General features: G+C 40.5%; 1 protein-coding gene and 1 long non-coding RNA gene across 3 annotated transcripts in view; one reads left to right on the plus strand and one right to left on the minus strand.

Annotated features, from left to right (window-relative positions):
• Window positions 1-2,207, minus strand: part of NFKB1 (nuclear factor kappa B subunit 1) — a 119,189-nt gene extending 116,982 nt beyond the window's left edge. For both annotated transcript variants that reach the window (XM_072755556.1, XM_072755557.1), the window contains exon 1: window positions 2,075-2,207. The gene's annotated coding sequence lies outside the window, so the exon portion shown is untranslated. The remainder of the gene's footprint in view (window positions 1-2,074) is intronic.
• The window catches only part of LOC112908363 (uncharacterized), a 102,477-nt gene continuing 79,272 nt past the window's right edge, over window positions 1,255-24,459 (plus strand). Inside the window, exon 1 of the long non-coding RNA XR_012001041.1 lies at window positions 1,255-1,377. This is a non-coding gene — a long non-coding RNA (uncharacterized lncRNA). The remainder of the gene's footprint in view (window positions 1,378-24,459) is intronic.

Here is a 24,459-nt window from a genome sequence, read left to right on the forward strand (position 1 = left end):
TTTTTTTTTACCAACGGCAACTCAGTCATCTCAGATGAACTTGTTTAAGAGGTAGAAATAAGAAGGAAGTGCAAAGATCAAAGTAGTGCTTACAAAGGGGAACGACTATTTTTGTATGTATACTCCAGTATTTACTAACTGGGTTTGAAAAACAAGGTGTTTATTCAGTCCATCTGAATGCCAGCTGCAGAACATAAGATCAAAATGAAATCTGAAAATAAGGATAACAGACTTTCAAACCATAATTTTCAAACCCACCAACACCTAACTGGATTATATTTCCCTTAAAAAGTCTTTCAAACAGATTGGAAGTGATTTACTATCCACAGCAAACAGTATTTCAGTGCCAGCATTAAATCTACACATAATGAGCCTTTCTTTGTGTTCACATTTGTCCGGTAGGCTGTGGCCCAGGAAGACATTTTATCTAAACAAGCTCCAGAGGGCATTTAGAGTTGCAGGTATATCAATATGGATGAATAATTTCAGGAGATTTCATGTTTCCACTTACATGTTCAACTCCCCTTAGCAACTTAATTACATGATAAACGTAAAATGCTACAGGAAACAAATCTTTGTATCTCCTGTCTTCCCAAGTTCATAAGCTCAAAAAATACTTTAAGTTATTTACATTTCTTCAGTGCATCAAACAGTAAACTGGTTTATCTCTAGAAAGCACAATATTAAAATTAGGAAAACAACATAGTTCAGCTAAGAACTTCAGGTTAATCAAGACTCCCTTTGAGTTTTAACAAACGCTATGCAATTTAAACTACTCAAAAATACTCTGTTGAGATGTTTGCTAGAAAAACAAGCACTGAGCCTCTTGATCCCAAACTTCGGTGTTTACCAAAGACCATCAGTTTATAGAACATTTGTACTCCAGAGTTTATTAAAGGTTTTAGTAATACTACAGTCATTTTCTCCGATTATGGGCCTTATAACGCAATCTTTAAGTTAAATATTGTCATTTAATAAGCTGCAATGCTGAAAAAAAAAAAAAAAGCTGCAATGCTGAAAAACCTTACTTGGCAAAGTCCATGAAAAGGTCTTAAACCTAATTAAGCACTGTATCATCAAGTCCCATTCAGATTTCAGTACAGACCAATAAATAAATCAGGGCGAGCTTGTACACTGGTATCTGTTTTTAAAGACCATAAGAAAACTTGTATTTAAAATGGTCTTTGTGTATCGCATTGTTTTTGTTTTAGAGGTCATGCATGATACGTCGTGGCGCTGACGTGCAGTCCCAGTGTTTTACATAATCAGTGTTTAAAAAGTGCTCTCAGTAGATAATTTCTTTTCTCCAATGCCAGGCTGTGTAGGATCAGTACCAGGCCCTCCTTGGTTTTTGAGAACGAAGATACAGATCCTACAGTAGGTGAACACACTGCGCCCTGGCTGGTCAGCGTGTGCGTGTGCGTGTGCGTGTGCGAGAAGTGGGGGCTTCTTCTTGAAGCGGGAGACGAAGGGATGAGGCCGCTCTCTCCGCCCTGGGGGGGCCGGGGGGGCCGGGGGGCCGGGGGGGCTGGGGAGGGCTTTCCCAGTCCGCAGGGCTGACACACGCACTTCTGCTTTCATTTCATGGAACGCCCTAAGGTGAAATCTGGTTCAGCACTGCACCAACCACCTTCCCCTCTCCGAGGCGCACCTCGACACCCTCCAGCACCCGCCAGGAGCGGGCGGAGGTGGGGGGGAACATTACAGAAATGTCTTAAAAGTTTGCAGATGCAAGCGCTCCCCTCGGGTCCCCGCTGCGGCCGGCGCCGGGGCGCGGGGGGAGGGGCGGGGGGCGCGGGGCGGCTGCGGGGCGGCTGCGGGGCGGCTGCGGGGCGGCTGCGGGGCGGCTGCGGCCCTGCGGCCCCGGGTCCCCGCGCGCCTCTGCGCCTCTGCGCCTCTGGCCGGTCCCACGCGCCTCCCCACCGCGGCCCCCGGTCCTGCGTCGGGTCTGGCCCCGCGGTTAGCGCGGGAATGAGGAAGTCCGGGCGGCGCAGGCGGCGCCGGGGTGCGGGCGGGGAGCTGGCGGGACGCGGCCGCACGTCCCCGGGGCCCCCGCAGCCCGAGTTCGGCTTACCCTGGCGGCGAGTCCGCGCTCGGCCTCCCTGCGCCTGCGGGCTCCCCCGGGGCGGCGCGGGCCTGCGGGCGGGCGGCGGGAGGAGCGGCGGCCGGGGCGGCGGCCGGGGCCGGGGCGTCCGGAGCGGGGCCGGGGCTGGCGGGCGGGCGGTGTCGCCGGGCCGGGCCGGGCCGGGCCGCTCAGCGCCGCGCCATGTCCGCAGCGCGGGCGGAGGGAGGCGCAGGGCGCGCGGTGGCCGGGCCGCGGCGGCTCCGGCCTGGGCTGCGCCGGGCGCTGTCGGAGCTGGGGCGGCGGCGGCGGCGGCGGCGGGGCGCGGGGCGCGGGCGCGGGGCGCGGGCGGCGGCGGCGGGCCCGGTGGACGGGAAGGGCAGGGGAAGCTGTCAGCGCGTCGCCGGGCCGCGCCGGTGGCGAAACCTCCTCTTCCTGCCCCGGCTCGCTGGTGCACTTCTCTCTCGGCCTCTCTCGCTCACTCTCTCACTTCCTGGCTGGAAATTCCCACTGACGTCGAGAGAAGACAGACAGACGGACACCGGCGCGCACGCCGCGGGGGCGGGAGGTGGGGTCGCCGCCGGGGGCGGGGGAAGCCCGCGCTGCTGGGGGCCGCCGTGCGCCCCGGGCCCGGCCCGGCCCGGCCTCGCCGCCCCGCCCGGCTCCCGCCCCTCCCGGCCGCCGAGGGGCGCAGGACCCGGGCGGCCCGGACGCGTGGGCGCCCCGCGGAGCCCCGAGGGCAGCGGCGGGCGGCGGCGGAGCTGGCGGCCCCGAGCCCGGGCAGGCCCGAGCATCGGCGGGGACGCTGGCGCGGCCTGGGGCCCGGCGTGCGGGCAGCGAAGCAGATCCCATTTGCAGATGCCTCGTGCGCCGCCTCGTTGCGCTGAACCCTCTCGGCAGACTGAAGCGCGAGTGCTGTATCCTGACCGACGTGTGTCCAGTGGATCCCGAACACCTTTAAGACCTTCTGTGAGGTCCTGAACCTCCTCCCTGCTTGTGACAGTCCCTCGGAGCACTCATCTGCAGGCTGTTGTCAGGCCTTGGGATGATCCGTGGATGGGGTCACAGCAGTGGCGGCAGCGCTACTCTTGGTTCACAGCTCACGAAGGAAAAACTAATCCAGTGGATGGGAGTTTTTCCCTCTTTCTTTCTGGAGGGGCCACTACGACAACCCCAGTGACCACCATCCACTGGCTTTGGGGCTTCTTCAAGTCCCAGGCACTGTGTTAGGCAAGGGCAGGGGATACTTAAGGATGGACTAGCTCCCAGAACAAGAAACCTTGAGTTAAAGTAGATGCTACAAAGCTCATTATCTCACCACTGAGTTCCCTGGCCACTGTGTAAATTTAACTTAAAACCTTAATAATCTCGCAATAACTAGGTGGTGTTATGGTGTTGCTATGGCATTGGATTGCCCTTGAGCGTTGGCCATTGTTTTCAGACTGCTCCCAGCCCCCCCCCCTTTACAACCCCCCTTTCCTCCCTCCCCAAGGCTATGACAGGGTTCTCCAGTGCTTGGCGGAGGAACAGAGACCCATTTGGCTGGGTCTGGGGGTCTGGGGGGAGTCTCTGCAGATGAATGCATAGTGTAGGTAAAATGATTTTTGCCACTCACACGAGTATAAAGAGTGCAAATTTCCATTAGAGAAAAGAGCGTTAGGGGAGTAGTTTTCTTCTTTATGGGGGCAGATGTGAACATTCACAGGCTTCATGGAGGAGTGTGGGGAAGTGGGGATGGCATGGCCCATTGATGAAAGAATGGAGAGATAGGATTGCATGACATATTTTGGGAACAAATACATTTTTTTAAGATTTATTTATTTATTTATTTATTTATTTATTTATTTATGACAGAGAGAGAGAGAGAGAGAGAGAGGCAGAGACACAGGCAGAGGGAGAAGCAGGCTCCATGCCAGGAGCCCGACGTGGGACTGGATCCAGGGACTCCAGGATCGCGCCCTGGGCCAAAGGCAGGCGCTAAACCACTGAGCCACCCAGGGATCCCCAGGAACAAAAATTAAAGAACGTTATTTAGTAAAAAGGAATTAAATCAAATTTCAAATTCAAAATTATCCCACAGGAGAAACATAAAATTGAGGATGGGGTGGGAAGAAGAAGGTATATTAGTTTCCTGAGGCTGCCATAACAGTTACAAAAACTAGGTGGTTTATTCTCTCACAGTTCTGGCGGCTAGAAGTCAGAGATCGAGTTATTGGCATGCTCCCTTTGAAGGCTCTAGGGAAGAATCTTTGCCTCTTCCTAGCTTCCAGGGGCTCCCACAATCGCTAATACTCCTTGGCCTTTAGCTGCATCAGTCACACATCTCCCTCTGTCTTCACATGGTTTCTTCTCTGTGTCTCCTCTGTGTGTTTATAGCTATATCTCTCCTTTCTCTCATCAAGACACCAGTCATTGAAGCCCACCCCAATCCAGTATGATTTCATCTTAACTTGATTACATCTGTAAAGACCCTATTTCCAAATAAGGTCATGTTCATAAGTGCCTTGGGTTAGACTTCAACCTTATCTTTTAGGGGAATGCAATTCCATGTATTATAGTAAGCAAAGCTGTAAAATTTCCCCATCTGCTCTTTTTGGTTCACTGGTTAATCTTCCTATACTCTTGTTTTGTTTCCTAACACTTTCTCTACACCTGGCAGGTACATACCTGCCTTAAGGAATGTTTCTTATAAATTCACTACCCTAAAGTGTCAAAGGGCATTTGCTATTATCAGGCTACAAAGAAAAAGAAAGCCTAAATATAGAATTTCACACATCAGGACTGTGGAAAGGGCAAGTTGTGTTGTGTTTGTCACCAGTCTTTGAAATTACATAAACATCCCTTCTCCTGAAGCTGAGTGTTGGAAATGTCAGTGTCCAGAGAATTTTGAGGTTGAGAACTCTATAGTGTGTGTATTGACAATGAAAAATGAAACAGGGTGTGAAGGGGATTCACAAATACAGATCCATATATCTGAGTCTTGCAAACTCTCAGACCCGTCTTAGTGATATAACAGGCCTAAATTGTATTTCTGTAGAGGTTACAACTTGCTTCAGGTCATGAAACTACCTCCAGATGCTTAGAAACACCCAGGTTACAGGCCTTGGCCATGGGCGCCAAGATGAAATAGAAAGGTTTTACTAGATTTGAAATCAGACTTGAGGTGGAGTCTTCGATTTGCCTTGAATTATCTGTGTAACCTCTGCCAAGTAATAGTTTGTATGAATTTCAGTATTAACAACCTGTACGAAAAAAAAAAAAACCAACCTGTACAATAAGCATGACATTATGGCTTATATTATCTATTTTGCTGTATAATAGCTTTCTATAATGTCTTACATTTATATGTTGTATTGCTATGATCTGAATATTTGAATGTTCATATGTTGAAATCCTAACCTTGAAAGTGAAGGTATTAGGAGGTGAATAGGTTTCATAATTGATTTAGTATCCTTATAAGAGACCCTAGGAGCTTCCAGTCTGGTGAACACATGGAGGTGGGGGGAAAATGGCATGCCTGGAGTGAGCATGGAAGCTCTGTGCCCTTTCCCCATACCTTGCCCTGTGGATCTCTTCATCTGGCTATTGATTCATATCTTTTATCATGTCCTTCAATACACTGGTAAATGACACAGAAATAATTCAACACTATGGACCATTTTTCCACCTATGGACTATATATCATCCAATGACTATCAGTTTGATGGAGAAGCCATTGAGGAGTACATATGCTCCTCCATTCAGTAGAGGCACGAAGAGGGTATCATTTGACTAGTGACAGCTGTGTTAGACAACACACACACACATCAGCCAAAAAATCAACAAATTATTTGGAAGCTATTACAATGGTTTGTGGAACAATTTGTGCTACAAGCATATCTTCTGGCATATATAAACCAATTCCTGAAGAATGGACAGCAGCTGCAAATATACAGCTTTAGTACTGCAAAGGCTGATTTCCCTACTTCCTTTTTTTTTTTTTTTTACATTTATTTTTTTTTTAATTTTTATTTATTTATGATAGTCACAGAGAGAGAGAGAGAGGCAGAGACACAGGCAGAGGGAGAAGCAGGCCCCATGCACCGGGAGCCCGATGTGGGATTCGATCCCGGGTCTCCAGGATCGCGCCCTGGGCCAAAGGCAGGCGCCAAACCGCTGCGCCACCCAGGGATCCCTGATTTCCCTACTTCCTATCCTTCAGTGCATTCAGGGATGTTAAAAGAAAATATCACATTCAAACAACTAAAGAGATTATTAAATTCTCTCGTGTGCTGTTGATAAAAAGAGAGAGAGACTCCAGAGACCTAGCTCCTCCCTTCTGCTATGTGAGGATACAACGAAAAGTCTGCAACCAGGAAAAAGGCCTCACTAGACCATGCTGGACTTTCAGTCTTCAGAAACGAGAGATATAAATCTTTGTTGTTTATAAGCCACCCACTTTGTGGTATTTTGTTATAGCTGCCCGAGTTAGCAGACTAAGATATATACAAAACAATAACGTATGTATAACGTTATTAACAACCTTACCTCACAAAGTTCTAGAGAAAAAGAGGAGAGGCCTATACAAATGTAAATATTTATCCTAAGAAAAAAGACTTGAAATTAATTTTTGTCATAGGCTTCCAGGGCATATGTACTTGCACTATTGAAAGACACTGAGTAATATTCTCTCATCCTCTCATCCCAGCAACGTCTCTCCGTACTGATAGTGGAGTATTTCATTTCACCACCATTAAAGTGCTTGCCATATTCTGTGTTGTGCTTGCACAGTTAGCATGTCTTATTGAAGGGACACTCAGTTAGCCTATATAAGTGGTTGTAAAAGAGAAAGAAGATACAATCTCTACTAGAAGAATGACCGCTTATGGAATAACCAAGACAAAAGCAATTTGTACAATGGATTATTTCACTAAGAGTAAAACCAACCTGATAGGGCAAAGAAATCATCTTCCTCTTTCAATTATATAAAGAATTGAGAATTTTATTCCATTGGCAATGAAGACACACTGAAATAGAGACAGCAACACATTTAAAAGAAGAATGTCACTGGGGCACCTGGCTGGCTCAGTTGGTAGAGCATATGACTCTTGATCTCTGAGTAGTGAGTTGGAGCCCCGTGCTGGGAATAGAGTTTGCTTAAAAAACAAAACAAACAACAACAATGACAAAAACCAAACAGTATCATAATTCTAAAAAAAATAATACAATAAAAATTAAAATATTAAAAGAAGAATGTATCTTTCCTATCAGTTCAAACAGATATTTATGTACGGCCATCACTGCCTTCAAAGAGTTCACAAAACACAAAGGAGTGCTTAAAATTATTATATAAGGCAGAGTATAGTGAATGTTTTCATGGAGGTATATTAAATACTTAGGTATAGGTAGAGAGAGATACCACAATGCTGTCAGTATTGTCGGGTGCTTATGCCCTTGGGTTGCAGAGTCGGGTGCCAAGTTCGGATCTGAAGCTGTACCTGTTTGTGCTCTTCACAGAAAGTAATTCCCTCCTGCTCTGCCCTGACTAGGTGTGTGACCCTAGAAAAGGAACATCATTATTCAAAGCTTCCTTTTTCTTACATGTTAGACATGATGACAATTATATCCAACTCATATTGGTATTGTAAGGGTCAAATGAGATGCATACCAGATGCTCAGGAAACTCATTTATATTGGTTATTATTATGGATATTGTTGTTTTTCAAAGGAAAAACTTGATGAAGAAGATAGCATCTAGCAAATGTTGGAATAGTGAATAAGATATGATGGTGAATCGATGAAGAGAAAGAAAACAGATTGAATGAGGGGGTGAGATTTAAAGGCATGAAGTCTGGCTTTAAAACACACTTAGTGGGGCAGCCCCAGTGGCCCAGTGGTTTAGCACCGCCTACAGCCCGGGGTGTGATCCTGGAGACCTGGGATCGAGGCCCACGTCAGGCTCCCTGCATGGAGCCTGCTTCTCCTCTGCCTGTGTCTCTGCCTCTCTCTCTCTCTCTCTCTCTCTCTCTCTCTCTCTCTCTCTCTATATATATATATATATATATATATATCATGAATAAATAAATAAAATCTTTTAAAAAATAATAAAACACAGTTTGTAACAAAAAGACTTCCACTTCCTAAAAGTAGAATTGTATGTTGTAATAATTAATATAAAAAATCTAGATTTAGAGGCACCTGGGTGGCTCAGTCAGTTAAGCGTCTGCCTTCAGCTCAGATCATGATCCTGGGATCCTGGAATCAAGCCACGTTAGGCTCCCTTCTCAGTGGGGAGCCTGCTTCTTCCTCTCTCCACCCCTTCCACCCACCTACCCCCCCCACTCATGCTCTCTATCTCACTCTCTCTCTCTCTCTCAAATAAATGAAATCTTAAAAAAAAAATCTAGATTTATTCCCAGACACCCACCTGCAAACTTTTTTTGTCTATCACCTCTCTAAAAGCACACTCATAGCATTTAAAATATGTCCCATAAATATTAAGAAAATATTAAAAAAAGACTTCTCTTAAAAAGTGTAAACTAAGGGCCTGATGGAAACAAGGGAAGCACATATTGTTTCACCAAAGAATTGGCCATAAAAGCATATCCTATACATGGAGAGACTCAGGAAGAAGGAGAGGATGTGAGAGAGCCAGGATTTTATTCTAAGTCAACCTGACATCTACATGTGGGAGGCTGAGATGCAGGTGGTGGGAAACAAGTTGCAATTTGTGAACATGTAGAAGTCCTGGCATCATTTACACTTTTCTTTGAGTCAGTAAAGAAGGAATGGAATATACATTGTTTTTCTCTTTATGGATATCACAAAATAATAGTCTTTTGCTGCTTCTAGACAATAATCATTCTGGAATTTACCAACAATACAAGTGGGCAAAACAAATACTTTTTTACAAAAACTTGGATAGCACAATATATCCTAAATAAATGAACTACTCAGTAAAGCCAGAAAGAGTTGATATTTTACAGGGCCCTTTCATAATCTAAGTAAAAGATGATTTGGACTCAAGCTAATATATGATAGTAGAAATAGTAATCTCTATCATTTATTGAATGCTTACTATTTGTGACATTGTTTCCAGTCATATTAGTATGATGTTTGGAGTAATAATACTAGCAGCTATTTAAAAAAAAAAACCCAAATCAAAATAAAATAAAATTAATTAAATTAAAATAAAAAAAACCTCCAAATCTTGATGTTTTAACACAATAAAAGTTTTAAAGATTACTTTTCTTTCACACAAAACTCAGTGCAGAAGTTTGTGGTTGGGTAACTCACCTGGGCAGCTCTTTTGCAGTGACCCAGAATCTTTCCATCATCTAACTTCACCATTGTTATGTGTTGTTTCCAGTGTTGCCTCAGAAAAGGAAGAGAGAGCAAAGGAAATGTAATCTTCTTTTAGCCGTCTTTTATTGGAAGTGACACCGTACTTCTGTTCACATTCCATGGTCCCACTTGGATGCAATGGACCTGGGAAACAGTTTGGCTGGGTGTTTAGGAAGAGGACACAGGTTAAGTGAGTGTATTGTTAATAATTGCTATACATTTATTAACTTATTTAATTCTCAAGCAATTGTATAAGATAGGTTGTTATTACTCCTGTTTTGACAGATGAGAAGTCAAATCATTGTTCTAAGGTTTCATAACCATTATGTAGTAGGGGAAAACAGATTTCATCCCAGTTGATTTGGCTTTAACACCCATGCTCTCAGCCACTAAACTAAATTATATTTCCAACAAAATGAAAAGGAGAAGAATTTAAGAGATTTTTTAGAAGATAGGGCCAATAGGACATGTTTATAGATTATATGTGCAGTTTGAGTGAGAAGAAGAGTGAGAGACAGCTCTGAGATTTTTCATCTGGGTAATCAGAATGGTAACATCACAACTGAGAAAGAACCTATGGGAATATGATACATTCAGTTTTAGACATGTTAAGTTTGGTAAACTCAATGAGATCTCCATGTGAAAGTGACTAATGCTCAAATGGAAATTCAAGCCTGATGCTCAGAGAGACATAGGGTTGGAGCTCTAAATCAAGAAATAACTATAGGAGCACATAGGTGGCTCAGCTGGTTAAGCTTGCCTTTGACTTAGGTCATGATCCCTGGGTCCTGGGATCTGGGATCAAGCCTCATGTGGGGCTTCCTGCCGAGGGCTTCTCCCTCTCCCCACTGCTTCTGTTCTATCTCTCTCACTATATCTCCCAAATAAATAAATAAATAAATAAATAAATAATCTTAAAAAAAAAAAAGAACTTCAAAGATGTGATAATTGTAATGAACAAATATTAGTGACCAAAGAAAGTTGGAAGAAAAGAGGACCAAAGACAGAAATTTGAGGAATAATTATTGCTGGGATTGAGATATGTGTGTGTGTGTGTGGGGGGGGGGGGTCAGGAGATGCTTAAAGGCTCCCAAGGTGCCATCAAAGGCAGGTAGAAGGCCTAGAAAACCAGAGGAGAGAGAGAGAGTTTCCAGGAGCAGAGTGCTCAACAGTGTCAAATACTGAAGTCAGCTCTTGAAAGGTGGGGATGAGAAAAGACAGTTGAATTTGGAAATTATGAAATCCCGAGCATGGCTATAGGGGATGGTTGTGCAGCCAAGGGGGAAAAAAAAAACCAGTCTGCATTCTGCTTGTCCTGTTCTCTCTGGAAGAAAAGGGAATTTTATTAACTCTCAAAATGGTGCTGATAACAGTGGCTGTGGTCTGATGTTACTATATGCAATTGTGAAAAGTGAGTGGGAAATGAAGAGAAGACAGTAAATGCAAAAGAATCTCAGAGTTTGGAGGGAGAAGGAAGGAAAGAGAAGTTAGTGTGATTCTTCATTTATTTGACTAACATTTATGGAATTTTGGAAAGGTTGAAAGATAGTTTAATGGGTTAGTAGAGTTCATAAGAGAAAGAGGATTAATGAAGGGGCAAGGTGCCAGAAGAAAAGAGAACTGGGATCTGTGGAGGTCACAATCTAGGTAAAGAGATTAGGGAAGACAAGTCTTCCTGTGTGAAAAGTGAGGAGGCGGAGCAAAGGTAAAAGAAGCTTAGAAGATTAGACTCTAATCACCAGCTATAATGCACTAAACTTCAACTAAGAAAAGTTTATAAGGAGTATATTAGTTTGTCAGGGCTGCTGTAACAAAATGCCACAGACTGGGTGGCTTATAAAAAAATGAATTTTTGTATTCTCCAAATACAGTCACATGCTGAACTACTGCGGATAAAGAATTCAGCATGTGAATTTTGGTCAGGACACGACTCATCTTATAATAGAGATATCCTCTATTGATTTGCATGAATACATGGAGCTAGAAAACCAACTCATGCCAGTTTGCCCAGAACTATTCTGGCTCAAGCACAGAAATACTTTGTCTAAGAAACCTCAGTCCCTGGCAAACCAAGGTGATTGATTAGGCTACACGAAGCCAACTAAATTAGTTTGAGTGAAATCAGACTGGCTAATGGGCGTCCCATTTAGACAGGTGCCAATTACTTGTTTTTATGAAGGAAGTTTCTATTTCCTGAAAGATTCCATATCTAGCTTTCAAAGCTATTCATAAGTGATGGTTTGAGACCTGTATATCTCTCTTTCTGTATATATCTTTAATATGTTTAATAATCTATCCCTCTCTCTATTTATATCTTTAATAAGATAATTATCTCCTTGCATACATCTTTTTCATGACAAGATTTTCAAAGAAACCTGAAGAACTCATTGTAATAGTAATACCCATTATAATAGATCTCTATTCATGATATTGGTAGCAAGACTTCTATAGAAAACATTATCAGGACTTGTCAAAGTGCAAATTCAAACAATGCTGTTTATCTATTGACTATTTGACTGTTTCAACAATTTTTAAAAACTTTCAGTTCAGTATACTTTAAAATTACAGCCATATCACGTAAGTAAATTATTTTAACAGCACTTATATAGTCCTTACAGCCAACCTTTTCTGAGGGTGTTAGTGGTGTGTGTGTGTGTGTGTGTGTGTGTGTGTGTGTATACACATGCCTACACAGTTGTAGGCAGATGCCATTAGATCTACTGAAGAAAGTTTGGAGTGACACTGGGAGAAACAAACCCTGGTAGTCCTGAGGTTATCACCCAGTGAGACCCACAGATCCTGAGTTGAAAGGGCAGTGAGGTTACCAAACCCTACTGACCTCAGTGGAGTCTTTTCCATTTGCCAAAGTTGTCTAAGATCCTCCTATTTGCTTCACTAGTACCTGGACTATTAGTTCATTGTATTGAATTGTATTATATTGAATTGTATTATATATATCATACAAATCATTAAGTCCATATTTAATTATTTTTTAAAGATTTTATTTATTTATTCATGAGAGATACACACACACACACACACAGAGGCAGAGACACAGGCGGAGGGAGAAGCAGGCTCCACGGAGGGAGCCCATCATGGGACTCCAACTCGGTCTCCAGGATCACACCCTGGGCGGAAGGCGGCGCTAACCGCTGAGCAACCGGGGCTGCCCTCATATTTAATTATTTTTAATATAAAAAATGTAAAACTTTCAAACATAATGTCACAAATTAAAAGTACAGAGTATAAAATATAACAATTGAACTTCCTCTATGTAGCAATCCGAGTGCGGATAGAAAACAGATGGTATCTTAACAGTCATGTAAGAGAATTTAATGAAGAAATTATTGACAAGGGTGGGGCAAAGTTAAGGGAAACCAATAAGTGGTGGTGAAGCATCCCAGGGATAACAAGAGCAGGGAGACTTTATCACGCCTAGGCTTTTAAGGGCAAGGAGAGGCAATGGTTGCTCAGAATCAAGAAAGAGCTTGTAGGGGCACCTGGGTGGCTCAGCGGTTGAGCGTCTGCCTTCCGCCCAGGGCGTGATCCTGGAGCCCCGGGATCGAGTCCCACATCAGGCTCCCTGCATGGAGCCTGCTTCTCCCTCTGCCTGTGTCTCTGCCTCTCTCTATGTCTCTCATGAATAAATAAATAAAATCTTTAAGGAGAGCAAGCAAGCTGGTGGCTGTAGAAGAGTTTTAGAAAAGAGTTGGGCACTTCACTAGAGAAACTGGCCAGGGACCACTCACCACATGGCAGGAAGGGAAACAACAGAATATATTACTCAACCTCTCCCCCCAATTCACATCTCCAGTGTTTCCCGTTAAGAGGACTGAAATGCAAGCCAAAGCCACAGAGCAGGATGGAGAGAAGTGGAGAGAGAGTGGATCTGGAGGAGCAAAAGCAGAGTATCCAGACCATAATGCATATGCAAAGTCATTATTATAAAAAGAATTCAACTGGTCAGTTTATAGTGGTGCACGCAGACACCTGCTGTTAATTCATCTGTCCTGACGGGAACAGAGGGTGGTTGTGGGGTGTGGAATAGTACAATGCCTGGAAATATCATTATACAAGTGTGATTTTAAATACCCAGTAATCCAGTTCCGTTTACAAGCGTGTTAAAGGGAGATTATAAGTAGGAAAGAGAAATACCTATTCTTACAACAGAGTAAATCAGCAGAAAGCCCCTCCTAAAACCAGATTACATTGGTCCATGGAAGATTAACTTTTGGTGGTTTGAACCTAAATTATTTCTAAAGCATTTTATCCACCTGATCAGATCAAGTCACTTCTCAGTTCAAGATCTTCCAAAGGCTTCCTCAATCACTCAGCACAAATAGCAAAATCTTTAAAATGACTCAAAAGGTCCTTCAAAATCTGTTTGATGCTTCTCTGATTTCATCTTCTACTTCTCTGCTGGTTACTCTCTCTGTCCCAGGAAAGATGTTATTGCTGTTCCATGAACACATCAAGCACGCTCCCCACATTGCCCCCAGGACCTTACATATACGCTGTCTTCCATGCTCGAAACACTTGGCAACGCTCCATATGGTTCACTCCCTCACTTCCTTCACATTTCTGCATAAATGGCACTTTGTAAAATAGCAGCAGCAGCCCTTCAGCCTCTGGAATAGTGGTACAATCATATTTATGTAACACTGTTAATTCGAGTCACTTTTTTCTTTTTCAAAGTGTGATCTGGCTATATTCAAGTAGCAAATCTTATATTTTGGAATTTCCTTTAGTGTCACTTGATTGTCATTGTTCTTAAGAAATTGTTTCATTGAATATGTAGTCTAGATTAGGAGTTACTTTCTTTTCTTTTTTTTTTTTAATAAATTTTTATTTACTTATGATAGTCACAGAGAGAGAGAGGCAGAGACACAGGCAGAGGGAGAAGCAGGCTCCACGCAGGGAGCCCGACGTGGGATTCGATCTTGGGTCTCCAGGATCACGCCCTGGGCCAAAGGCAGGCGCCAAACTGCTGCGCCACCCAGGGATCCGGAGTTACTTTCTTTTCATACACCGAAAGTTTCATTGTACTCTCTTTAATTTTCATTGTTGCTTTCAAAAAAGTCAGCCTGGATCAGCCTGATTGCTCCTTTTTTGATCTTTTCTTTTCTTTTTTCTGATTTTGTTGTGATGAGGGTAGGTGTGGTCTACTTTTATATGCCCTATTTAGATTTTATTGTGTTTTTTAGTTTTATTTATTTTATTTAAATTCAATTAGCCAACATATAGTACATCATTAGTTTCAGATGTAGAGTCCAGTTATTCCTCAATTGCATAGAACAGCCAGTTATCCTCACACAAGTTCCCTCCTTCATGCCCAGTTACCCCATCCCCCACCCACCTCCCCTCTAACCACCCTCAGTTTGTTTCTTATAGTTAAGATTCTCTTATGGTTCATCTCCCTCTCTGATTTCTACCCATTCTGTTTCCCTCCTTTCCTCTGTGATCCTCTGTGCTGTTTCTTCTATTCCACATCTGAGTAAAACCATATGATGTTTGTCTTTCTCTGATTGACTTATTTTGCTCAGCATAATACCCTTCAGTTCCATCCACATCAATGTTATTGCTTTTTTTTTAATTTTTTTTATTTATTTATGATAGTCACAGAGAGAGAGAGAGGCAGAGACACAGGCAGAGGGAGAAGCAGGCTCCATGCACTGGGAGCCCGATGTGGGATTCGATCCCGGGTCTCCAGGATCGCGCCCTGGGCCAAAGGCAGGCGCCAAACCGCTGCGCCACCCAGGGATCCCCTTATTGCTTTTTTTTTTATAGGGTTTTATGGATCTCAGAATTTAATATCTTTTTGGAAAAATCCTAATCTATTACATTTTCCAATATTGCCTATTATTATGACTAATATTATATTACTGATTACTAACATTACTACTAATATTATAAATACCATTATAAAGTTATTGCTGTAACTTTTAGGTCTCAATATCTCTTAATATATTTATCTCTTTATAGTACATTCTGAATAATTTCTTTACATTTATCTTCCAGTTTACTAATTCTCTTTTCAGATTTATCTTCCAGTTCATCAATTCTCTCTTGAACCAAATCTCATTTGCTATTTACTACAGCAACTGAATTTAAAATAATAAATCATCCACATTTCTTGAAACTGTATCTTTGGAAATTGTTTGAAGCTTAGGTTGAAATTGAATGCTCTAAAGAATATTTATGGGTTTTTTTTCCCTATACTTTGGGCACATTATTAGGTTGGGAACACTTATAAAATTTTTTTCTATTTTTTAAAGATTTAATTTAATTGAAAGAGAGTGAGAGCACACAGTATATGAGCCAGTGGGGGAGAGGCATCGGGTGAGGGAGAAGATGACTTCCCAGTGAACAAGAAGCACTACTATGTGGGGCTCAATCCCAAGACCCTGGGATCATGACCTGAGCCAAAAGACAGATGCTTAATCTACTGAGCCACCCAGGTGCCTCTAGCTTGGGAACGCTTTAAATTAAATTCTCCACTCAAGTGTATTTGACCTCCATATATAGGGTGAGTGGTTATGAATTCCCAAGAGAGAATTTTTTCCTCTTTTTACACAGTGACAAGGCTTAGACAGGCAATTTTTCAGCTGTTCATTCCTTTTTTTTTTTTTTTTTAAGTTTTATTTATTTATTCATGAGAGACAGAGAGAGAGAGAGGCAGAGACACAGGCAGAGGAGAAGCAGGCTCCATGCAGGGAGCCCGATGTGGGACTCAATCCCGGAACCATGAGATCAGGCCCTGAGCCACCCAGGCATCCCTCAGTTGTTCATCTTTGCTTTCAGCTTTGAGAATGTATGAATTTCTGATTTTCATGCAACCTCAGCAATTCATCAATTTTTAAAACATGTTATGTGGGATTTCAATCAGTTATTTCTATTAGTTATTTCATTTTAGTCACTTCAATCAAGAAGTGCACACTGAGAAACACATAGAGTTATTTTTAAATGATAATTTTCTCCTCCAGTTATAGCATCTGCATAGATTTAACTGTTAATCTCTTAAATTTTAGTTATATCTTCTCGAGTGATTTTATTACTTTTTAAAAAAGTTTTCATCTGATTCTGCCAACAGATCTATTTCAGAGAAACACCTGTTTGAAGTGTTTATCTTGGTTTTCCTCTCTGGCTTGTTGGTACTACTAGGGCAAGTAGTTATTTTCCATTTCCTGCTCAGACCTCAGAGTTTGTATACACTGACCTATAAGTATGGGTCAAGTAGTTTAGGGTCTTTTATGTAGTGGCAAATTTGCAAGGAGGAAAGTTTCTGCTCTGGTGGACTGGTGGTGAAGCAACTGGCAATAGTCAACGTCCAGCTGAAGCTTTGGAAGAAAGCCTTTCTTCTTTCAGATCTCCCCGGGTGTAACTGGGGACTCTTTCCTAGCCTCGGGGGCCAGGAGCAACTCATCTCTATGGGTACAGCTCTCCTCCATACTATCTGTCTGGATGAGGTCACCTCTCACAGAAAACAGACACATAAATGAGCATGTGTAGCTCTTTTCTGAAGGTGTTAATATGTTTCTCAGGATGATCTTTCACTAGGGACCATGAAATTCAGAACTTTGTTTCATGCAAAGAATTCTATCCTGATTGCATATTGTAATTGTTAATGTGATTCTCAAATGAGAATATGCTTATCTTGGTTAGGATGTTTTTCACTGCAAGGTGTAGAACCCTGACTCAGGATGATTTAACAATTATGGAATATTATTAGATTGTATAGTTGAAATCCTTAGATAAAGAGGACTTCAGATCCAATGCAATCAGGACTTTGGGCCCCTTCTCCTCAGAGGCATTTGTTTCTGCTTTCCCGTCTCTGTGTTAGCAATTTTCTCTTGCTGGCTTTCTTCTTGGTCAAAAGATGGCTTCCAGCTATACCATGGACAACATTTTTTTTTTACACTGAGAAATTGAGAGAGAGAGAGAGAGAAAGAGAGAGAGTTTGTTCTTACAGCTTTTTTTTTTTTTTAGTTCAAAGTAGAACTTTCCCCAAAACTTTCAGCAACCTTTTCTTTGATTCTTACTGGACAGAACTGACTCATACACACATTCTTCTTATTTTATTTTATTAAGGATTTTACTTATTTATTTGAGAGAAAGAGAGCAGAGTGAGTGAGAGAGATTACAAGCAGTGGGGAGGGACAGAGGGAGAGAGACAAGCAGAATCCCTGCTGAGCAGGAAGCCTGACACAGGGCTTGATGCTAGTACCCCAACAGCATGACCCGAGCTGAAGGCAGATGCCTAACTGACTGAGCCACTCAGGGTCCCCCATGCATTCTTTTTAAATGGCTTTATTGAGTTATAACTGACATACAATTAACCACACATATTTAAAGTATACAATTCGGTAAGTTTTGATATGTGTATACACCATGAAATCATCACCACAATCAAGATAATGATGATATATATTATCCCCCAAAGTTTCTTCATGGCCTTCTGTACTCTCTCATTTTCACTCCTCCATCCCTAATTGATGTACTTTCTGTCACTATAGATTAGCTGGCATTTCCTAGAGTTTTATATAAATGGCATCATTCAGTGTGTACTCTTTTATTGGGTTTCTTTCATTCAGCAAGATCACCTTGAAATTCATCCATGTTGTTCTGTGTATCAACAGCTCATTCCTTTCATAGTTGGGGAGGATTCTGTTATATAGATATACCACAACCTATTGACTTATTCCTCTGTTGATAACCATTGGGTTGTTTACAGTTTGGGGCTGTACAAATAAAGTTGTTAAAACATTTGTGTATAATTGTTTGTGTAGACATATACTTTCTTTGCTCATGGGTAAATGCCCAGGAGTGAAATGGCTGGCACAAATGGTCAGCATATGTATAACTTTTTAAGAAACAGCAATCTGTTCTCTCAAGGACGATAGTATTTACAATCCCACCAGCAACTTATGAGAGCTCTAGATCCATCATACTCTTGTCACATTTGGTATGGATGGTCTTTTTAATTTTAATCACTATAAATATGTATGGTGGTATCTCACTGTGATTTACTTTGCATTAATCTAATGTCTAATCTTTTCATGTATTTATTTGCTATTTGATGCAATGTGTTCAAATGTTTTGTTCATTTTTAGTGGGTTATTTGTTTTCTTATTACTGAATTTGAGAGTTGTATGTTCTGGGTAGAACTCTTTTATCAGGATGCCCGGGTGGCTCAGTGGGTGAGTATCTGCCTTTGGCTCAGGGCATGATCCCAGGCCCTGGGATCCCTACCTCAGGCTCCCCACAGGGAGCCTGCTTCTCCCTCTGTCTATGTCTCTGCCTCTCTCTCTCTCTGTGTCTCTCATGAATAAATAAATAACATCTTAAAAAAGAACTCTTTTATCAAATATATGATTTGCAAATATTGTCTTCCAGTCTGCAAAGCTTGTCTTTTTATCATCTTCTGAAGAGCAAAAGGTTCAAATTTTGATGAAGTCTAATTTATCCATTTTTTTGACAGCATTATACCCAAGAACTCTTCACCTAGTTGAAACTCATAAAGATTTTCTCTGTTTTCTTCTATAACTTTTGTAATTTGAAGCCTGAATTTAGATCTATGATACATTTTCAGTTAAGTTTTGCATATAGTGGTGCAAAATATGGATTGAAATTCCTTTTTTCTTTTATTAAAGTATGCTTATCCAATTGCTCCAGTATCATTCGTTGAAAAGACCAATTTTTCTCCACTAAATTGCCTTCACAACTTGTCAAACAATTGTCTATATGTGTGGATCTATTTCTGGAGTCTTTATTTTGTTCTATTGATCTTTTTTTCTGTCTTGATAATATGATGTTTAACCATTAGAGTTTAATAATACATCTTGAAATCAGGTAGTACTAGCTTTCCAACTTCTTTTTCAAAGCTATTTGGGCTATTTTAGATACTCTGAGTTTCTGTATGTATTTTAGAACCAGCTTGTCACTTTCTACACTAAGTATACCAGGATTTTGGACCCCTTTAAAATTACAGGTCAATTTGGGGAATATCATTGTGTTAATAGTGAGTGTTCTTGTCCCATAAATAAGAGTCTCTGTTTATTTAGAAAATCTTTTAATTTTTGTCAGCAATGTTTTGTAGTTTCCAGTGTTTTAAAATTTTCATAGTTTTTTGGTCAGATTTATCCATAAATATATATATATATATGTATATATATACACACACAAAATCTTCAATTAAAGATTTTTATTTGAGAGAGACACCGAGAGAGTGTGTGCAAGAGGGGGGAGGGGCACACAGCGAGGGAGAGAAATTCAAGCATACTCCTGCACTGAGCATGGAACCTGATGTGTGGCTCAGTCCCAGGACTTGGAGATCATGATCTGAGCTGAAATCAAGTCAGTCATTTAACTGACTGAGCCACTCAGGATCCCCTCGTATTTATATTTTTAATGATATTTGTTTATTTAACTGGTAATTGGCTAGCTGGTAAATACTGATCTGTTCTCAATTTCTATATTTTTGTTATATCAAAGATGTCACATAAATGGAATCATACAGTATGTAACCTTTTGAAAAAAATTTATTCACTGAGTCTAATTCCTTGGAAATTCATACAAGTAACTATATGTGTCAATAGCTCATTTCTTTATATTGCTGAGTTGTATTCTGTGGTATAGATGATTCAGCTTCTTTGCCAGTTGAAAGACATCTCAAGGGCAGCCCCGGTGGCTCAGCGGTTTAGCACCGCCTTCAGCCCAAAGTCTGATTCTGGAGACCCAGGATCGAGTCCCATGTCTGGCTCCCTGCTTCCCTGGAGCCTGCTTCTCCCTCTGCCTGTGTCTCTGCTTCTCTCTCTTTCTCTCTGTCTGTCATGAATAAATAAATAAAATCTTTAAAAATAAAATGAAAGACATCTCGGTTGTTTCTACTTTTTGGTTGTTGCAAATAAAGTTCCTATAAACATTCTTGTGTAGGTATTTGTGTGAATGTAAATTTTCATTTCTCTGGGATAAATGCCCAGGAGTGTAATTACTAGGTCATATGTCAGTTGTATGTTTAATTTTTTTGACTTTTATTTTTCTTTAAGATTTTATTTTTAAGTAATCTTCACACCTAAAATGGGGCTCTAACTTGCAACCCTGAGATCGAGAGTCACATGCTTGAGGTGCCTAGGTGGCTCAATCAGTTGAGACTTTGGCTTTTGATTTAGGCTCAGGTATATAATAAGCTCAGGTTCATGAGATTGAGCCCTGTGTTGGGCTCTGCACTGAAGGTGGAACCTCCCAGAGATTCTCTCCTCCTTTTGCCCCTTCTCCTTGCTCTCTCTCTCTCTCTCTCTCTAAAAAAAAAAAAAAAAAAAAAAAAGGCACATGTTCTATTGACTGAGCCAGCCAGGTGCCCGACATGTTTAATTTTTTAAGAAACTGCTAAATTGCTTTCCAGAATGACTATATATCATTTTTACGTTTCAACCAGTGATATCGGAGTCCTCCAGTTTCTTCACACTGACTGGCATTGTCACTATTTTTTACTTTAGCCATAGGTGTATTATAAAACTTCATTGTGATTTTAATTTATACATTCTTAAGGGCTAATGGAGTTTTTATGTACTTACTTGCCATCTGTCTATCCAATTAAGTTTCTGATCATGTCTTTTGTCCATTTCCTAACTGGATTGTTTATTTTGAGTTTTGAGAGTTCTCTCTATATTTTAGATACTTTGTCCTTTGTTGCTCATGTGGTTTGCAAATATACTCTCCCAGGCAGCAGCTTGGTTTTTGATCCTCTTAGCCACCTTTTTGCAGAACAAAAGTTTTTAATTTTGTTAAAGACCAATGTATCTTTTTTTCCTTCACAGATGATGCTTTTTGTGTCAAATCTAGACTTCTTTGCCTAGCTGGGATCCCAAAGATTTCCTTCTATGTTTTTAAAAAAAGTTTTATTTGGAGTTAATTTTTAACTTAGGAGATTTTTCTTTGGTTTGTTTGTTAATGCTTATGGATGTCTAATCGTTCTAGCACCACAGTTTGAAAAGGCTGTCTTTTCGCTTTTTAATTGCTTGCGCACCTTTGTCAAAAATCAGAGGAGCATATTTCTGTGAGTATATTTCTGGGTTCTCTATTCTGTTCCATTGTTCTGTGTGCCTATCCCGATGCCAATATCTCACAATCTTGATCACTTTCGCTGTAAAATGTCTTGAAATTGGGTAGACCGGTTCCTTCCATTAAAAAAAATCTTCTTTTTTTTTTTCCAAAATATTTTAATTATTCCCATTCTTTTGCCTTTCCATATATATTTCTAGAGTAGTTTTGTCCTTTCATTTTTGTTTTTCTAGTTTCTTTATATTTCCGTTTTATTTTAGGATATTTTTGTCTGTATTACTAAACGTTTTGCTAGGATTTTGATAGAAATTATATTAAACTTCTATACTAATGTTGGGAGAATTGACATATTTAATCTGACTTTTTGTGTCCATCAACGTGTCTCTCCATTTTATTAGCTCTTAAATTTCTTTTATTGCCAGTTGGTTGTTTTAGGCATATACATCCTGTACCTATTTTACAACTAATATTTTATTTTTTTGAGTGAATATAAATTGTATTATATTTTAATCTCAGTGTCCATGTAGTCATTGCTCTGGTATATAGAAATGCGATTGATTTTTTAAGGTGTATTTTACATTCTGTGACCTTGTTGGACTTTCTTATTAGTTACAGGAGCTCTTTTGTAGGGCCCTTGTGATTTTCTACATAAAAAATCTTATCTTTAAATACAGTTTTATTTCTTCCTTTTTTGACTGTATGCCTTTTATTTGTTTTCTAGTTTTACTGCAATAGCCAGAACCTATTGCATTATGTTGAATAAAAGTGGTGAGAGTGGGATGCTTACCTTGCCCCTATTTGAGAAAGAAAGCGTTCAATCTTTAACCTTTAAGTGTGATAATAGTTGTGAGCTTTTATGGATGCTGTTTATGAAGTAGAGGAAGTTCTCCATTCTATTTTTTTTATATTTTGTTTTTATCATGAATGGTTTTTGAATTTTGCCAAAAGTTTAGTTGCATCAATTGGTATGATCGTGTGATTTTCTTTTTTTAGTTTTGTATACTGTGAATTATATTGATTGATTTTTAAATATTGAAGTAGACTTGGATCCCAGAAGACAATCCCATTTTGTGATAGTATAACTCTTCTTAGATATTGCTGAATCTACTTGTTAAAATTTTCACATTTTGGGGATCCCTGGGTGGCTCAGTGGTTTGGCGCCTGCCTTTGGCCCAGGGCGCGATCGTGGAGACCAGAGATCAAGTCCCGGATTGGGCTCCCGGCATGCAGCCTGCATCTCCCTCTGCCTGTGTGTCTCTGCCTCTGTCTCTGTCTCTGTCTCTCTCTCTCTCTGTGTGTGTGTCTATCATGAATAAATAAATAAATAAATAAATAAATAAATAAATAAATAAATCTTTAAAAAAAGAAAATTTTCACATCTTTATTCATAAAAGATATTCATCTATAGTTTTCTTTTTTGTACTGTTTTTGTCTGGTTTTGGTATCAGGGTAATACTAGCTTCATAAAATAGATTTCTCTTGTGTTTGCTGGAAAAATTGGGTAGAATTGGTGTTAAATTGTCCTTTCAATTTTTGGTAGAATTCTCCAGAACAATTCTCTGAGCTTGGAGATTTCTTTTTTTGAAGCTTTATAATTCTGAATTCAATTTTTTAAATAGTTATAGGGCTATTCAACTATTTTATACTGGATAAGTTGTGGTAATCTGCATTTTCCCAGGAATTGATTGATTTCACCTCCATTGTCAAATTTGTGCATGTAGAGTTGTTTCTTTACTACCTTGTGATGTCTTCAGGGTCTGTAGTGATTTCCCTATTTTATTCCTGACATATCTGTTTGACCCTTTTGGTTTTTTTTTTTTTTTTTAAGATTTTATTTATTCATGAGAGACACAGAGAGGCAGATACATAGGCAGAGGAAGAAGCAGGCTCCCTGCGAGGAACCTGATGTGGGACTAGATCCCAGGATTCCGGGATCATGACCGGAGCCGAAGGCAGGCACTCAACCGCTGAGCCACCCAGGTGCCTGGTTTGACCCCTTTGGATTAAAGTTTAGTTATAGGTGAAATGAGAGGCTTTATCCAGTTAAGATACTTTCTGTCTCTAAAGACCTACCACACTGTATGGAACTGTGATTCAGAACAACACATGCTTATTCTCATTTTAAGTGGAATATTTATTTCCAGCCTCCCTCTTATAAAGCACTGATGACATACTTAAGATTGGAATTCAAACTCTTACAATACCGTAGAAGTTGTTTAGAGTTTAGGTTTTTAAAAACTAGTAACAAAGAAGTGACAAAGAGTTAAAGAGTTGCTCTTTTAAAATCTGTTCTTTTACAAAATAATCTATTTTACAATTTCATAGGGAGGACTCAAACTTTCATTCCCAATAACTCTAAATTTGAGTTTTAACTGAAAGGATGTGAATAGTAAACTGTACTCCCTCAAACAGTTCACATTTATTTTATCAACAAGCTTAAATCCTGCTGAAGGAAGGAAGTTGAATACAGGAAATAACTCATTTAATGACGTGATGCATTGAAAAAAAAAAAAACTATCTCTACCATCAGGACCAGCATCACAGACATGGATCAAACCTATATCTATGCAGCCATTAATAATGGATCAGAAATTTTGTGTTGTTCACTTCAATTAGCTGTATTATCAATTGCTTTCTCATTTTCTCCTGTATATATTTCTAGTGAGATTTATTGGCAATTTATGTGAGCCTTCTATAAAAATGCTTGCTATACTAAAATTTACATGCAAGAAGAAGTTCAGTTGTTGTGGCAGTGGTGGTGGTTGTGTTTCTATAACTATAGGATAATTGGCTGGATGTTGCGTTATCATGGAAGCAAGAGTAGGGAGCTTGGTGTCAAAGCTATCTGATCAATCTTTGTATTACAATTTATTAACTGTATGATTTGGGAAGTTACTCAAGCTCATTGAACTTTAATTTCCTTATGAATAGTAAGATTAGTAACAATTACCTTTCAGTGTCATAAGAATTGGAAAAAGTTTAAATAAAGAGCCTACCATAGTGCCTGCCTGATA

The sequence above is a fragment of the Vulpes vulpes genome, chromosome 4 (assembly GCF_048418805.1).
Source record: "Vulpes vulpes isolate BD-2025 chromosome 4, VulVul3, whole genome shotgun sequence".
In the NCBI taxonomy this organism is placed as follows: Eukaryota; Metazoa; Chordata; class Mammalia; order Carnivora; family Canidae; genus Vulpes; species Vulpes vulpes.